The sequence below is a fragment of the Anser brachyrhynchus genome (genome assembly GCF_964034855.1).
Source record: "Anser brachyrhynchus genome assembly, chromosome: Z".
NCBI lineage: Eukaryota > Metazoa > Chordata > Aves > Anseriformes > Anatidae > Anser > Anser brachyrhynchus.
The window spans coordinates 39,470,358-39,487,912 of NC_137697.1; the positions used below are offsets into that span (position 1 = coordinate 39,470,358).

General features: G+C 38.9%; 1 protein-coding gene across 21 annotated transcripts in view; it reads left to right on the forward strand.

Annotated features, from left to right (window-relative positions):
• Nucleotides 1-6,095: 6,095 nt before the first annotated feature.
• AOPEP (aminopeptidase O (putative)) overlaps nucleotides 6,096-17,555 on the forward strand; it is a 198,495-nt gene continuing 187,035 nt past the window's right edge. For 19 of the 21 annotated variants that reach the window (XR_013943187.1, XR_013943188.1, XR_013943189.1 and 16 more), the window contains exon 1: nucleotides 6,096-6,161. The gene's annotated coding sequence lies outside the window, so the exon portion shown is untranslated. The remainder of the gene's footprint in view (nucleotides 6,162-17,555) is intronic. The other 2 variants (XR_013943198.1, XM_080573010.1) reach the window with 1 other exon arrangement.

Sequence of the window (17,555 nt, forward strand, 5' to 3'; positions counted from 1 at the left end):
AACGCAACAATGAAATACGATGATCGTATGGTATTGGTGGCAAGCATGTTTTTCACTTACAGAGTAAATACAAGGACACATAAAATTCTTCCTCTGTTATTGTATGGGTTTCAGAGAATCATTATGGACACTTTTTACTTTCCAAAAAATTCAGTGTACAAGTTATTACCATCCTGTACTTCCATATCAATCAATGGCAGTGTCTTCTCAAGGCAAGCTCTACTTTTAAAGATTTATTTCATAAATAATCTGGTAAATAATACAATTAATTACATTTTAACAGCAAGGGCTGAATAATTTGGGCTAGTTTTAATAGAATAATACCATCCCCAAAGCATGTTTATTAAGGATATTGCCTTTTTTTTTTTCTTCTATTAAGTATTCAGACATTTCATATTGTCAGTGCAGATGGCAAATCAAGTTTTGAATTCAAACCGTTCAGCCTTCTTGATCTTCTGGCTTAGAAAAGAGAGGATACACACTGAATGCTTGAGAGGTCTCCAGATCATGAGTGAAACTCATTTCGGCACTGGGCAACCCATACACTTCAGGACTGCAGTTGCGTTTCTTTCTGACACATATGAAGCCGGGCAAGTAATATCATTACAGGCTGTTCCCCACAGCCTACATCAGAAGCTTTTGGCCCGTCAAATTATAAAATATTCTCTAGATCCTCATGCACATATATTTATTCCTATCCTCCAGCATCTCCAGTGTTCCTGAACCTTTTCTTTCAGTTTGCTAGTGACAAGCTACTATTAACACTCATTGGCCAGAAGGAAAATATTAAATTATGCATAAGTTTACTTACATTCTTTGTTTACTTTACATTTGGAGATCAGAGAGTGAATAGGAGGTTTTTGTGATGATTCACTCCACTAAACTTTGCTTTTGTGTACTCACTGTAAAGTTTCAAAATGAGCTGACCTGTCTACAAAGCATAATGAAACCCACACTTTTAGGGGACAGCAAATAATTTTCTTGTGTCAGTTGAGAAGGGTTTCCTGAAAGCAAGACTTTTCAGTCTCTTTAGCCCAAATTTGAGCGCCTGTGTTAGGATCTCATCAGGTCAAACTGGTCTCCAAGCTTGAGACCAAATTAAGACAACCACTGATGTTCATGTTTGTTGGATGATGAGAATTACTGCAGCTCAAATAGACCAGATAAAATAAGTAACTGTTTCAGGGAAAAACAGGTTAAATTAGATCGCAACACTGATGTGAGATGTGAGAGTAAAACTCTCCAAAAAGTAGGAGAACATTCATATTTAGCAATTGTATTAATAGCTAATTCTTACAAGTGCTGATCTGCTAGCAATAGTCACTGAACCTACATAACATTTTATCCTAAGATTATACGTGTATTTTTATTTTACATCTGCTCTCAAAAGGTAACTTCACACAGGAGTTATCTTTGGAAACTCAGAAGTTGAAATGTTAGATGTGCCTAGCTAAGATAGAACACAGCATCTCAAGTTCACTTTTCTCTTCTCTGATGTATTTTAATACACCTTTTTACTATTTTAAGATGTGCAACCAAGGAAAGATTACCAAGCAAGGTATAATTTTTCCCTGCCTCTACTGGCTTTCCAAATATGGCTCCACAGACGATTTTCTTTACAGGCTTCCACATATGTTTTTGAAGATTTCAGAAACTACTTTCAGAGGATTCTCTCTTAATGTGAACCAAAATAACGACAAAGCAGGACAGTGGCGTTGGCCATTAGCTGCAGAAGCTAAGAAGAAAAAGCTTAGCCACAGCAGGGTGCACCCATCACTCAGAACTGTGTTGGAAAAAGTTTCGGTTGTAGCATCAGGCAGCATACCGTGGTGGCAATTCTGCTAACTCTTTTTCCTAAACAATGTGTGGCCTTGAGGGAAACAAAACAAAACCAAAAAAAAAAAAAAAAAAAGGTCAAGAACTTGACCTATGAAAGCCATAAAAACAACAACAATAATAACAAAAGCAACAAGAACAATAAAACCAAAACCAACAGAAATACCCTCTGAGGCCATGTCTGCTTCCCAGGCTTTTAAATTTAGTTTCCCGCACACCTGCTTTTAGACCACCTCCTCCACATTTTCTTACTCAGCCTTGATTTTCTTTCCTTTTAAAATGCTTTTAATATTTATAACTTATATATCACCACTGTCAGAGGCATCTGGGAGATCCTTGCTGCCACCACACTGTTCACTCTGCCTGTCTGTAAAGCCCTTTTCCTCTGCCCTGTGTGTATGTGCTCTTTCCTTAGATGATAAACCGTTCCAGGATGTGCCTTCCTCTGTGTACAGCTCTTACGTGAAATGTTTTTTTTAGCCATTACTGTCACAAACATAATAATTAATAGCGTAAGGAAAGCCAAATGTTGAAAGGAGTTTGTAAGGAACCAGTAACCAGTTTCAAACTCTGCCTGCAACTGGGCACACCCTCAATCAAATGCATCTTCAACTTCAATCTTCACATGTAATATTCAACAAACATTAAGAACTTAATTTGCAAGAAGTGCCACACTGATATGCAGTGTTGATTTCTGTGGATCAACAGAGGTCATTTTATCAGACTGTCACTGTTCTTGAATATCACAATGTTGTAGTGTAATCAAAAAAGAGAAACTATACACAAGCTTTATTCCTTTTAGACTCCACAGGGTGGAGAAAATACCGGTTACCAAAAGGATCACAGGCAGAGCATTTAGTATATTAACTACATTAGTTAAAGGCAATACTCTTCACTCCAGAATGCAACCCTCACTACTTTTATTCTTTTATTCTTGGTGGTCAGCATCTCATGATCAGTTGAAGGGTGATCTGGAATTATAGTTGGTGAACTGCAGTCTAGATTCAACTTGTTAGACTGAGTTCTGCCTCTTCTCTGTGTTTCAAGTGCTTCTTCATCACTGCAATAATATGCCATCTTTATTATAGTGAAATTGCCCCAAATAATTGATACGATACTGGTGCCATGTTTGACACCAAAACAAAGTTAATCTGGCACAAGTGACAAAATATTTTTTAAAGTATTTAGCAGTTATTTTCACTATTTTGGACATGTAGAACCCTCATCTTAAGCCTGATTATGACGGGCATAAAATATTACTACTACTGAAATACTGCCCAAGTAACTTGTTATAAAAATAATCCTTTATGAAATCTTTAGTTTTCTTATTGTGTGAAAGTTACAGTAGGATTTTTACACTAAGCTTTTGTTTTCAATGGCAAATAAACGTCACTGTTGGAATCACAAGCAAGTACCTACTTTGTTCATGCTTCAGTCCAAATAAAGGAAACCTCCAATGTTTGTTTACATCAAACTATCCACTCTTGTCTTGACAATAGCATCTGAGTGTTTTATTGCAGATGGGAGGGGTGTAGGCATTTGGACAGTAACAGGAAATGCAATTTGTCAGATAGTTTCTTGTCTTTCAAGAAATAAATAGGTTTGTGGTAAATATGGAGCGAGAGAGTTTGGTTCATTCATGCTCGCTCGTGACATGGTCCTGCTCTAGATTTTTTTTTTTTAGGCTACAGCAATGCATTCTCTCAGTCACTGGAAAAGGCTTCCATGCACGTATGCAGCTGATTTCAAGAGCTCTGTACAACACTGTTGCCTTAGTAGAAATGTTGACTGTGCACCAAAAAAAAAAAAAAAAAAAGCTGTTGTAATGCAGCTTTTGGTTAAACTACTGCAGTACTGACCAGGGAAAAAAAAAATAAAAAAAATAAAAAAATAAAAAAGTGTTCCTTCTCTAGTGTTTGCACAATAACGTGTGTTTTCATGGTCATTCATTCTTGTTTGTATTTATAAAATCTCCTCAAACTGAAGTCTTGCTAACTGCAGTTCCACGTGGATTCAAAGCATATATTAATCCTATCTATCTGAAGTGGCACATGATTTCAGTCTCAAACTTTCCTTGATTACTGCAGGTAGTCCTAGCCAAAAATTCCATCCTAAGCATGAGTGGTGTGCCTGTGATCCTCAAAGAGAGGGTTGTGACTGGGTCAGAGATATTTTTTAAGATCTGTCTATGTACAGCATTACTAGATGGACGAGGGAAGTGGTTGTCCTCCTCTACTCTGCACTGGTGAGGCTTCAAGTACTGTGTGCGATTTTGGGTGCTACAACAGAAGCACATAAAACTATTAGTGTTCAAAGGAGGGCTACAAAGATGGTGAAGGGTCTAGAGGAGATGACATATGAGGAGCAGCTGAGGTCCCTTGGTGAGGCCTCATGGCGGCCTGCAGCTCCCTCACGAGGGGAGCGGAGGGGCAGGCGCTGAGCTCTGCTCTCTGGGGACAGCGACAGGACCCGAGGGAACGGCATGGAGCTGGGACAGGGGAGGGTCAGGCTGGGGGTTAGGGAAAGGTTCTGCACCCAGAGGGGGGTCGGGCACTGGGACAGGCTCCCCAGGGCAGTGGTCACAGCACCGAGCCTGATGGAGTTAAAGAAGCATTTGGACAATGCTCTCAGACACAGGGTTTGATTTTTGAGTGATCCTGCGTGGAGCCAGGAGCTGGACTTGATGGTCCTTCTGAGTCCCTTCTAACTCGGGATGTTCTATGATTCTATGATCTTCCTATCATTGCTAGTGTGTTCCAATTATTTTGGGCAGAATGAGATTTCTGGCACCTTTGACACTTTAAAAGCCTTCAATCAGGCCTTCTCTGAGTAAGCTTGCGTGGCTAGGTCCACAATGGCAATTTGGCATCAAAATTCCATATAGACACCTGAGTCTAATTTTGGGGAGCTTTTGAAACCTTAAATTCTCTGTTCAACTGTGATTTGAGCTCCTAGCTACCTACATTTCTGCAAGTCAGTCTTTAAGACAACTTTGAGGAGGTTTACACTGCAACTGATTCAAAGGTTCTTAACCCTGAAACACACAAGCCAGGTCTGGAACCAGCACTTCACAGTTGCGTGGTAGAGCCTGGGCTATTTAAACATGGCATTTAGCCCTGGCATTAAAACACTGCGAGCCAGATACATTGCTCTCAGGGTCCAAGCTTCAGTGCTGTGTTGCCCATGTAGATATTCCTAAAAATGATCCTTAGCCTTCTCCTCAGAAAGATTCTCTAACTACTTTCCCAGTTTCCCTAAGTACTCTACCTTGTCCACTGGGGACATCAAATCTGCACAAAAAATGATCTTTACATTTATTTCCCTAGAATCCAAGGATAATGTGGAGAGGCAAATCTGTTTGCAAATTTCCCTGATTAGCAAGGATCTGACTCCAGGTCTCCAACCTCCCTAGAAAATGCACTAGAAAATACAATGGGGCATTCTGGGAGAGACTCTCACATTTTCCCCTGTCAGTGTTTTTCCACTTTGCATAAATAATTAAATGTTCACGGAGCTAAAGAGGAGGAGAAACTGACTGTGCAAAGCTGTGGTTATGGCACTTACATTGCAAAGTCAGGTTTAAGTTCCTATTCTAATGAATATTTAATTATTCGTTTGACACCAGACAAGCTAGGGAGGCATTTCCGTTCCCTCCTCCCCTATGCTAGCGTCACTGAGGAGCTTTGGCACCTGCAGTCTGAGAACACGTTAAGTGGTAGACTCACAAAACTAAACATTGCAAAGCTGAAACAGGTATTTCAAACATCTTCCATGGTCTTGGTTTTAAGAGGCAGCGGCCTGCCTACCATTCCCAGACTGTCAGGATGACTCGGTGCTTGTAACTACTGGATATTTTTAGTGGCTGTTCCTTTTCCTGACAGAATTTTCAGCGGCTGTTCCTTCTGCTGATAGTATTGTCATAATAATCTGCCTGCTGGAAGCGTCCTTGGCTTCTTCATGAGCCAGCTGATGGCTCCAGCACGCAGCGTGCTCTGACAGAGAAGCAGGGCGATCGTGCCAGCAGTTAATCAGCGGTGAATTTCTCCAAGAGCTTAAACCATTCACTGCCAAACTAAATGCTGGAATGAAATACCTCATTAAATACGGGATGGGAAAATAAATACTTTTACGTGTACACCTTGCTGAGGTATACATAAACCCCCCGTTAAGGGCGGGGGGGGGGTGGGGTTCTTAGGGGCGGGGCGTGGTTGCTGGGGGCGGGGCGTGGTTGCTAGGGGCGGGGCCGCGTCGCTGGGGGCGGGGCGAGTGACGTCATCGGACGGCGCCGCGGCCGGGGCGGCGGGGTGTCGGCGCGAGCGTGGCAGGTAAAGCGGCGGCCGTTAGTGGTGACCGTTAGCGGCCGTTAGTGACCGTTAGTGCCGCCCGCACCCCGCCACAACCCCCCTTCGGGCCCGAGCCCGAGCCCCTGTCGTAGGACTGTGGTCCGAAGCATAACGTCCTGAAGGAACTGTGCCCGCAGGGGTGATTAACAAGCTGCTGTGGTCGTGGGCCTCTTGTGGCAGTCGGAAGCATCCGGATAGCGCCCGTGCCGTAGCCAGGGGCGGCTGGAAGTTCAGCCGGCGTAGCGTCACGCTAGGTGCTTTGCGCAGGGTGAAGCTGAGGGGTTGCCGGTGTCGGCACGGGAAGGGGAAGGTTGATTTGTCCGCCCTTGAGAAAATGGTTCTTTCACCTTGGAGGTGGTGGTTGTAAGCGGCAGCTGTGGTGTGTTAAAAACAGTCGTATCAACGGAGATTCCATTCGGTCACATCCCATATAGGCATGTCCTGTCACCCACGTGCACCGTTTTGTGAAGATCAGATCCCCCTCCTTCTGTCTACAGAATGGAAAAAACACCCGGTGTAATTGTGCACCTCTGTAGTGCTCTTCAGCATCTGCGCAGAGCCGTTGAGGCTGAAAGGGACCTCTAAACATGATCAGGACCGGTGCCCCAGCTCAGGCACAGCACGTTGCTGCCCTTGAAATGATTTTGTGAAATTAAAAATTGAGAACTTTACCCTTGCACCAATGGGTTTTCTATAAACTTGCAGATTTAGGGGTAGGTACTTGTAGAAAGTTTAGCTGCGTGTATTTGGGCTTTGGTTAACGATTTGGGTGTTTGGTTACTACTGTAGTTCATGGAACCACAAATGGATGAAGAATCAGAGTTCATGGGGAATTTCAGGATGTTCTTTGTAGCACATTTACCGTAAATAAGCTCTGCTTCTTTCACAAGCTTTGATTAATTATGTGGCTTTTTGTGGGAGTCGGTATTTTTGGGGAGGAAGGGAACCTCGACTTTTTTGGGGGTTTCACCTCCTATTTGAGCTGAAGGAAGGGAGGAGTTATTTTCTTGTAACTTCAGCTTGTGGGAAGCAACTTCCACAGCTGCTAACTTGTGGTAGGTGAAGAAGGTCCTTCGTTATGCTCGTTACTGCTGGGGTTCGCAGGCTGGAAAGGAGGCTACTGGAAGGGCATCAATTGCTTTGGCAAGAGATGTTATTAAATGAATTAAATTTTCACTTTAAAGCCTCATTTGGACCCCTGCCGGTTTTCTTGTGACACACAGTGAAATCTACAAGCTCCTTTCTATAGGTTCATTGACGGTCCTTTAAACAGTAGCAAAGGCTTCTGTTAGTTTGTTTCAGTCTTGCTTTCCCCTGTGGAAGTGCACTTGCCTGCCTTAAAAAGGCTCAGTTGTGTTAAGTGCTTGGAACAAAAATAAGTTAAAAATTACTGAGAATTATGATTAAATATTATTTGACATTCAGAGCGTAAAATTACTGTTGATGCTGGTGTTCAGAACTGACTTCTTGGTAAGATCTTTAAGTCTTACATTATATGAAAAATGTATAAAACTGTATTTGGAAGAAGGCAGTTTAAAAGAGAAATAGTTATAAACATAATTATTAAAGAGATTGTTTATCCAAAGACTTTTTTTTCTTCATTTTTTGATTTCTTTAAATGCTAAGTGGAGATAATTGTAGGTTATAATTATAACACCTGCATTTGAAAGCAATTGAGTTAGCTTTTATGTATGGATGAAGCACATCGTGCTTAATTGAAAGTGAAGGGAACCCAAACATGGCTTTGTTTTGCAGTGTATTTTATGTGGAGTTGTTTTATATAAATATATAGCTCTTGGATACTGGCCGGTGGCAGGTCGGGAAAGTCTGGGGTGGTGAAATACTTTTTCATCTTTTAAAGAGTATAATGAATACATAATACAAACAAGTTGTCTGTGCTCAGAGATCCCTGTTTGCTGCCCAGAATATTAGCTTAAGTTACCCATTATCCTACGTGTGCCAGGCTATGGGCTGGAGCGACTGGCCGTGGGGGTGCTCGTCTCTGTTGACAGTTGTTCGGAGGAGGTGATTCTGGTGGAACAGGCTGCTGGGAGAAGTCTCTTCAGACAGACTTAGCGTGAGTTGGTAGGGTTTGTCTGACAGCCCTTAGCTTTCTAGGCATCTCAGTTTTTATACATTTCTATTTAATTGCTGTAGTTGGCTATCATTTCAGGGAATGAGTTTGTGTACTGCACTAAAAAACAGAAAGCCTGGGGTAGAAATGGCCTCTGTCTTGGGGATCAATGTCTACTGTTTGTGTCGGCATTTGTGTACAAACAACTTAGTGCAGCTGATTTTGCCCGATTAAAGATACTTTTTTATTTTTTATTTTTAAAGACATTAACCAATTGGAATTTTATGAATGGCTTTAAGTTGGATATTTTCCAGTGGTTGGCAGACACCAAGGACAGAGTTGTAACTCCATGGTTTTTTTTAGAGATTACTTCTCTTGATCTTCTCTCATACAAACCTTTCCTTGATTAATTTCTGTTCTCTCAGATTTTAGAAATGCATGAAAGGAAACAGCTACAGGTTGTGCTCTGAAATAAGAAGCATCTTACATACATTCACAAAAGAGAGTATGCATTTGGCATGTCATATGCTTTGCTATGAAGACTTAGGAAATCGCCTTGTGCACTTCTCTTTTGGTGTGTTAACAATGTGAGACAGCCCGCTACTGCCGGGTCTGGTGGACAGAGTGCAAATCAATGTGAGTCCGTGCCGGAGAGGGAGCAGGGGGGAGTGCATTCTGCATGGTGTGCTTCTGTCTTGTACCACGGTATTGTGGGGTCATCTCTAACGAACACGTACATTCTTTGTCAATTTTTTCAAGGTTTTCTTTTCCCTTTTTCTTTTTCCTCTTCATTTTTTTTCTTCTTCTTTCTCCATTTACTTTTTTTTTTCCCTCTTTGGGTTTTTCTTTTCTTTTTCCTTTTTCTTTCTTCTCTGTGTTTCTTGCCACACACATTTTCTGCTGTAGATATTTTGATATTTTTAGGAAGTTTATTTTCTGATCTTGTCTACTTTACAACCATGTTTTTTTTTTCTTAGGTTTGTTTTCATAGGCTTATGAGTCTAACTCAAGCTGATGCTTTCTGTAATAGGTGGAAAGGCAATATTATACAAGTACCATTCCGTGAAGAATCTCTTCTTCCCTGTTTGCCATTCTTTGTGCGTTGTATGCAACTCTGTTATGCACAGGTGATCAAGAGTGACTGTATTCATGTTGGCCACCATCTGCTATTGTTGTTGTTCTTTCTTTTGCAAACATCTACCTTTTAAAATATTAAAACATAACCAATCTATTAGCTTGCCTTATATATTTTTTTTATGACTTAGGAAGTACATTCAGTAAGCATGATGCATTGACTATGAGGTATATTTTTAAAATGTACTAGTAATGTGTTATATGTCTTAATGCATAGAAACATGAAATAACACAGTGTTTATGAAATGGTCATCAGTATTTAATAGTAGCAGTATAGTTCCTGATTTGTTTTGATGCTTAAAATTCAGCTAGTGAACCTGCCCTTCTAGAGTGCATTACTTTAAAAAAACAAAAAAAAAGGCAGATATTCATATTATGTAGAGAATATAAATAAAATATTACAGAAGACAGTGCTTTATAAAAGAAGTGTCTCAAAAAGCCCAACATATCAGAATGGCTCTAGTGCCTTCTGTATCATGCCAGGATCTGGATATATGTATAAAGTAGTGAGAAATTCATCATGTCAGGTTCAGTGAATCCCAACTCAGACCAGCATCTTCAGGAAGAGCAGTAAAAGGTCTACTATTTGCATGGAAAAACGAAGCTTGGAAATGCATAGAGAAATTCTGAAAGATACAGCAAGGATATTGCTTCAGCAGTCAAAAAAGAGTGCTGCTTGTAGTACATGAACACCATGATTAGAGTTTATTCTCTTAACTTGCTAAAGAAAAATGAGAGGAAATGCAGAATGAATTCAGCCTGTAGAGTGTATGTTAGGTTATAACACACTCATGTAGAGTTCAGTTGCAAGAGTGTATTACGTAGCTGGGTCACAAAATGTAATGGGATAGTTCAGCTGGAAGGGACCTACAAAGATCATTGAAAAACAAAAAGGAATGGTACCTGCATGCTTTGATGTTGGTATAGCAGAATGCATACAAATGCTTTTGATTGCCTGCAAAATATTTTAGAAGTATTTAAACCAATCTAGTAACAACAGAACATGCATTGTATCAGTGTGTGAAAAATGCATGGTGTATGAATATATAGGCAAGACTTTCCCATCTCTGCGTTGTTAGCATAGTCAGTTCTTTTTTTTGAAAAAACCAAAAGCTCCATTTCTCTTTGTATCTTTCAGACTCCTACTCCTTCGCCCCATGGAAGTGAGGAGAATATTGAACGACAAATGTTAGCCAAAATGAGTTCCATGATCATACACTGTTGGGCAATCAAGATTGTTACACTTCATCAGAATCTGTATTGAGTTAATCAGAAAAAAAAAGCAGAGGAGAATGCTGTTTATGTATACCTAGTCTTGACTTTCAAATTTGCATAACATTGCAGCTCATACTGATTCAGCTTGGAATTTCGATAAGCTGTATTTTAGTACTTGCAGTTGAAAACATACTGCCTGAATAATTGTACTATGATTTTTGTGCATCTTTGGGAAGACTTGATTACAGAAAAAATAGAAGACTCATTTGGTCTCCACTGAAATCAAATGGTGAATTAAATAATGATTTACTGCCTATTTTGTTAAACTCTCTAAATTGTTATGTATCTATCAAAGACACCACAGTTCAAACGAAGAGGGGAGCATAGAGTTTAGAGGATGTTTGACTGTTGTACAAGTATTATTTATTATTATTATTATTTCTTTTTTACTTTATTCTCACCTATCTCTGGTACTTGCCAATACATCTTTTTGCTTAGTTGAGTGCACACATACCTCATGTGGCTGATGTTGTCATGTTGGACCAAGGAAGGGAAGTCCATGTGTAGATATTAAACTTCAACTATAATATCAGTATGTTTTTTAAAATATTGTTGAAATAGCAGTACTGATTCAAACATTATAGATGACTAGCACTTAAATAAATTTGGAGCTCTCTCTCCTTATATATATCTTTTTGTCTTGTTCAGTTTGAGGTTTTTACGGTGGCCCTTTTAAGAAATTAAAAAATATATATATTTATCTGATAATACATGCTGTTTACCTTCCTGTTTTGCTGAAATGTATTCTTTTATCAATTTTTGCTTGTCTTTTTTTTTCCCCACTTTGTTTGACCTCTGTTTTGCTTTTATGTGATTCCTTTGTCATCTTCTAACTCATTGCTACAGAAGTAGGGTGTATAGTCATTAACTGCCTTGATCTTTTACTTTTTTTCTTGATACTAAAAAGGCTCTCTCTTTGGACCAGACAGTTCATTCCTGTCTTCTTCTTGGAGAAAATTGAGACATTTTCCTAAGATGTTTCAGATCCAGTATTTGATAAGCCAAGCACAGCCCTATGGAATATTCATCTTGTCTGGAACATAGCCATTTATCCATGCATTTTAATTTCATAAAATTGGCAGACCGGTTGAAGCCAATGGATCAGTTCATCTCATGTCAGGTTACATTCTTGTGTAAAATGGCTTTGGGCCCAAATTAAACATTTAAATAATCTTTCCAGCTCAGGTAACTATCACATATATGCCTGAAAATATTTCTCCTGTATTGTTCTAAATTCTGGGCAGCCTTACACAGTTTTTCTGTATTGCAAATGCTGTATGCTTTCAAAAAATGCATTATTTTATCATTTAATTTTTGTTAATAAAATAGGTGTAAATAAAACAGGATTAAAAAAGCACAACTGTATCACAGCTATATTAATTTTTGCCTTTTTTTTTTTGGATCTGGGAAATACATTTTATTAGCAAAACAAAACTTCTGTCAGTTTTGTTTGGATGTGAGTCTGAAGTGGCAAGATTAGTTCAAAAGGAGTGGGGGTTCTTTGTATTTAGTAATCACTTGTCATTTAATTTTGAAGAGAGGACCTTACTGCATGTGTACCCAACTGGTTTAATGCATAATGTGGTAATGTTACCCAGAGACACGAGGGTATGCTGAGTTCTCTAGCATATAAACAGGAAAAACTTTTTTTGGTTAGGGTTAATTAATCCCGACAGGAAAAAAAAAAGTACACCTAAAATGAATGTGGTGCTACGTATATTTTTTTACAAATGTTTTGTATTAATATTTTAACATATATGTCAGAGAACTAGTCTTACCTTGAAATGGTAAGCCTTTCGGCTTAGTTCAGTGAATATTGTGAATTTCTTTGACTGAAGGTTAGCATTGTCGTCTAAGTTGGAGTTAAGAAAAATAAAAAGCACCCTACCATCATTTCTTTCTTTCTGAAGTGTTTTATGTACAAAAGGTTTTCACAGGATTGCAGAATGGTTGAGCCCACCTGGCCCAACCCCCTGCCCAAGCAGGGCCACCCAGAGCAGGCTGCCCTGGGCCACATCCAGGCGGCTTTTGCAGATCTCCAAGGAGGAGCCTGCACTGCTGATCTGGGCAGCCTGTGCCTGTGCTCCGTCACCTGCACGGTAAGGACGTGCCTCCTGATGATCCAGAGGAACCTCCTGTTCCAGCTGGTGCCCTGTGTCTCTTATCCCTATAAATACAAAAGCTCCCATAGTCCCAGGTAATCTTCCGTAACATGCCCCATCCCTGGAGGTGTTCAAGGCCAGGCTGGATGGGGCTTTGGGCAACCTGGTCTGGTGGGAGGTGTCCCTGCCCATGGCAGGGGGTTGGAATGAGATGATCTTTAAGGTCCTTTCCAACCCCAAACCCACTATGATTCTATAAACTGTGTCATCCCAAGGCCAAGCAAACTTTGTGGCATCAGCCTCTCCTCCTACATTGGTATGTTTCAGCCCCATACCCATGTTAGTGGCCCTCTGCTAGGCCTTTTTGAAGGAAAATTGTTCCAGCTTTAGTATGGAATGAACACTGAGACTCAGAGACTTTAGTTAGAGAGAAGCACCACTTCTAGCAATAAAGCACCACGTCTAGCAATAAAAGTATTTATTGTCTTTCCTGCTGGGGCTCCACTACCCCTGTGGATCTGTTGAATGACCAGTTATGCAAATGGTCTGAATTTATTACAGGCAAAATTAACTATTTGACTGAGAGCATGAACTCAACTTCCAGTTAATAATCTGACTATTCTGAACTGGTGTATTGAGCGATTGGGAGCATGTGTGGAGAGTGGAAGAGTGACCTCGCAGTGCAGGTGGGAGTTAGAAGGTGAGAAGCAAATGAGCGCTTCCACAGTATACTTCTTTATCCAGGAAACACAACCCTAGTAAAGCTTGAAGGACAAAAAATTGTTTGCAGGAAAGAAGATTTGATTAAATGTTATGAAAAACTGATCAAGCTAACTAGCAAAACTGAACAATTCCCTTCTGCAGAAATATTTATAAACAGAATAGAGAAATATTTCATACGCATCTGTCTTATCTCAATGGAAAGAGCTAGATTCTTCCAGTGAGGACTCCTCCTGGCAATGTATTTAATCTACCAGATATGTGAAATATATATGCATTAATGGGGGCACAAAAAAGATATACCGAAGCAAAAACAAAAAAACACAGAGCAAACAAGAGCAAAAGATAAAATTGGAGAATATTTTTAATAAATCTAGAGTTTGGATGACAGGGATTAGGAAAGGCCAAATGTGATAGAAGTAGAACACAGCTGTCTGCTGAAAATACATTTTGATGTGGATGAAGGGTAACCTGCTAAAATCGTGCTTCACATGTGCGGGGTACATTTTAGATAGCTCCCTGCATGTATTGAAAGTTCTTGCTTGTAATGAGTATTAGGTGTATACTTAGAGCAGTGCAAGGTATCAGTCATGTTATAAACTCTGTAAATATTTTGAGCAAGGCAAGCTAGGCAGGTGTGCATAGTTAACTTGGTCAAACACAAAAGGGAGGTGACAACAGCCAGCTCCCTTGCCTTAGAATTATTGTGGATCCCCAGAGTGTGATGTAGCAGGAGTATTTGGCTAATATCTAGCCTTATTGGGAACAGCTAAATGTTTCCATATACAGAACTATGCCTTACGCCCCTATTTTTCTTTAAAAATAGATTTCAAAGAACATTTTTGAATGCTTATTTGCTTGCCCAAGAAGTAGGGAATTATTTGGTAATATGAATATGTTAACCACATACTGCTTTGCAAATATATTGTGGTAGCTTCTGATAAAATGATTAAATTATTACTCAAAAAGAGGTGTTTGTTTGTTTGTTTGTTTGTTTTTTAAGCCTGAGATGCATGTTTATATCCTCTGAAATTTCCAGTTTATTGGAGTTTTAATTTTATTGAAGTTTTAATTTTATTGAAGTTTTAGTGTTCAGAGGTGTAAGCAATTGAAGAAACTAGCAGGGATGTAGGAAATGCCTCGTTACCATAATATAGTGTTGTACATGTCTGTTTCTTTACAGAATGATTGTGCTCTATGGAGTTCGAAATAATCATATGTTTTAGTGACTTTTTTTCTTCCAAAATCTTAACTTGGTTATGGTGTTAGGAAATGTTTTTATCAATTTTGGCTCATTATGCTCTTTTATACAATTTTGTACTGTTGCCGAGAGTTAGGCTTCTGCTGTTTTGCAGTAGAAGAAAGTGCATGGTTCCATTAAGTGGCCTCAGTGAGGAATTAGTGTGTACTTCTCAGCAAGAGGCTTTACCTCTGTAGTTCCCACACACATTTTCCCAGTGAGGTTTTGAACTTCTAGAAGAGTTTTTCATTACAAGAGTGATAAGGAAAAATATGGCAATAACAGATGCAGAGCTTCTGCCTCCAGAGAATGCTAGTATATAGTGCAGATAAAAAAGCGAGCAGAGGTCTTAAATAATAAATGAGCAGAGCAATTACACTAATAGCAGCTTCTTTTCAGTTTGTGTTAAAAGTGGAATGCTTTTTGGAATGCTCTGTGTGGACAGTTGCTGCTGGCGGAAGGGTGGTGAACTGTGCAACCCACCCACAAAAGCAATCCTTTTGTGGATGAGCTCCTCACTAAGCTAAGAACTGTCCAGTGCCCGGCTGTTACAGGACAATTTCTTTACAGTAACAGTATGTGCAGTATCTCTGATGCTTACTTAGAGTGGACTTCAAGGTTCTTTCACTGCTTTTGAGAATTTACTTTTGGATACTTACTTGTATTATAAAAGTAGGTATGTGTAAGATACTCGAATTGAAATTCTACAGATATGGCCAAAACCAGTTTCAAGCCAACTTTTTAAAATGAAATTTTTGGAAATAGTTTTGTTCTTGTTGTTGTTGTTTGTTTGTTTTTGTTTGTTTTAATTTACTTTGTAGTATGCTTCTGATATTTCTTAATCAGTACAACTATACAGAAGTACAAAACTGCTTAAAACAGATGTGTTGTGTATGGCTATGAAACACTAGAGAACAGAGAACGGAAGTAATTGTGCTTACAATTTATATTCTTTTAACAGTGGATATTTTTGGTATATTATTTGATGAGCAGTAACTCTCTGGAAGCTCCAGGCATAGACAAGATAGTATGACAGTTGACAGTTTTTAAATGACAGTTCATTTTTCAAATGACAGTTTTTAAAAATCAGGTTGCTTGTGTACATTTTTTTTCTCTTTTCTGAATTCAGTCTGTGTTTACAATTAGATATTGAAAATACAAATGATGAAGTTATGAGCAAATATATTCAGTTCAGCTAGATACAGGTACGCTGCAGAGTGTAGGCATCACTTCCATAGGCATCATGTAGCCAGGAATTCACACTAAGGGTGTGTGTGCCGAGACTGTCAAACAAGGTCATAGTCGTATGCTTCCTTCAACTTCGTCAGCATTCTTTTTAATGTCATTTTACATCTGTTGCTGCAGATTATGCCATCTGAAATCTGTATCTTTAGAAATTCTACAGTTGATTAGTGTAGTTCTCTGTACCTTCATAATGCCACGCCTACCTTTAAAAAGCTAAAATTGGTAGAATTATTGTAAAATTAATATTTAAATTAAACACACACACTGTTACCTTGTTTTAAAACCCAGTGCATAAGTTCAGTTTCTTTCCTGGTCAAGAGAGCTCTAAATAGGACCATCTCAAATTACGTGAGACACCAGCTCACTTAGTGGGTTGCAGTTTCCAGTATGAAGCTTTATTGGAGGAGTAAAATTATCATTCTTAACAGAAGTGCATTTTGCACAGAAGACAGCACTTTTTGCTAATTCAGTATCAATATGAAATTATCAATGTGCAGTGAAAAAATATAGCTAATTGAATAAGTCCCTAAAGCTTCTAGAGCAGAAGTTCTAGATCAGCTTCTTTGTTACACGGTTCCAACGAGCTGTAGACTCCTTAAAAAATATTTAAGGAAATAATTCTTCAGAGATTCAGAAGCCAAGACACATGAGAATAGCCCTTTAAATTTGCTTACTAGTGCTTGGAAATAGAAAGGCTATATGCGATTTTTGAAAGCTGGGATGTCTAAAATTAAGATGATTCGAGAAATAGACAAGATTAAATAGACAGTGTTACATCTGAATTAAAATTTCATGTCAAATATACCCAGTAGCACTGGTTACTTCTCTACAAGTAACTTGTGTTGCCCTTGCTCTGTTTATAAACGCGGTCAGGTGTATCATCTCCAATAAACAAAGAAATGCTGATCTGAAACTTTCAGTTGTAGAAAATTAATGTCCTCTCTGCAGGTCTTTTAGCATCATTAGAACAGCCTGCCTTTGTTTTCAATTGTCTCTCAAATCTCATCGATTTCATGTTTTTGTATTAAACAGTTTTAAAGAGGATTTGTATTTATAGATTTTATTTCTTTTGTCATGCTTCAATTTATTATTATTATTTGGATTGAGTTCACCTGTATGCTCCTATTTGGCACCTTTTAATCTACCCTGTTAATTAATTTTAAATAAGTCTGGCTGTCCTCTAAATACAAACTAAATGTTTTTTTGTAGGCAGTGAACTGCACATCTACTATTTATTTTAAGGTGTTCAGAGGTACTTCCTATCATGGGTCTGTGAATTTAATGCAAGTTAATGTAATTATCTTGATACTTTTGAGGTAAGAAGTCGATCACACTTTCCAGATGGCAAACAGAAAAACAGGGATATAAACATCTGTTATGAGTACAGCACAGAAATTTATTGTTAGTATAGTACTTACGTTTTATAGGAAGTATCAATATTACACCTGTTTTTCAAATGAAAAAATCTAAGTATTTGTGCAAAACAGAGGTTCTTGAATGCCAGTTCAGTATGTTTTTTTCTATAAAGTAACTTTATTTCGTTGGTTTACCACCAGGGCTTAGTTAACCTGTCAGAAGTCACAGGG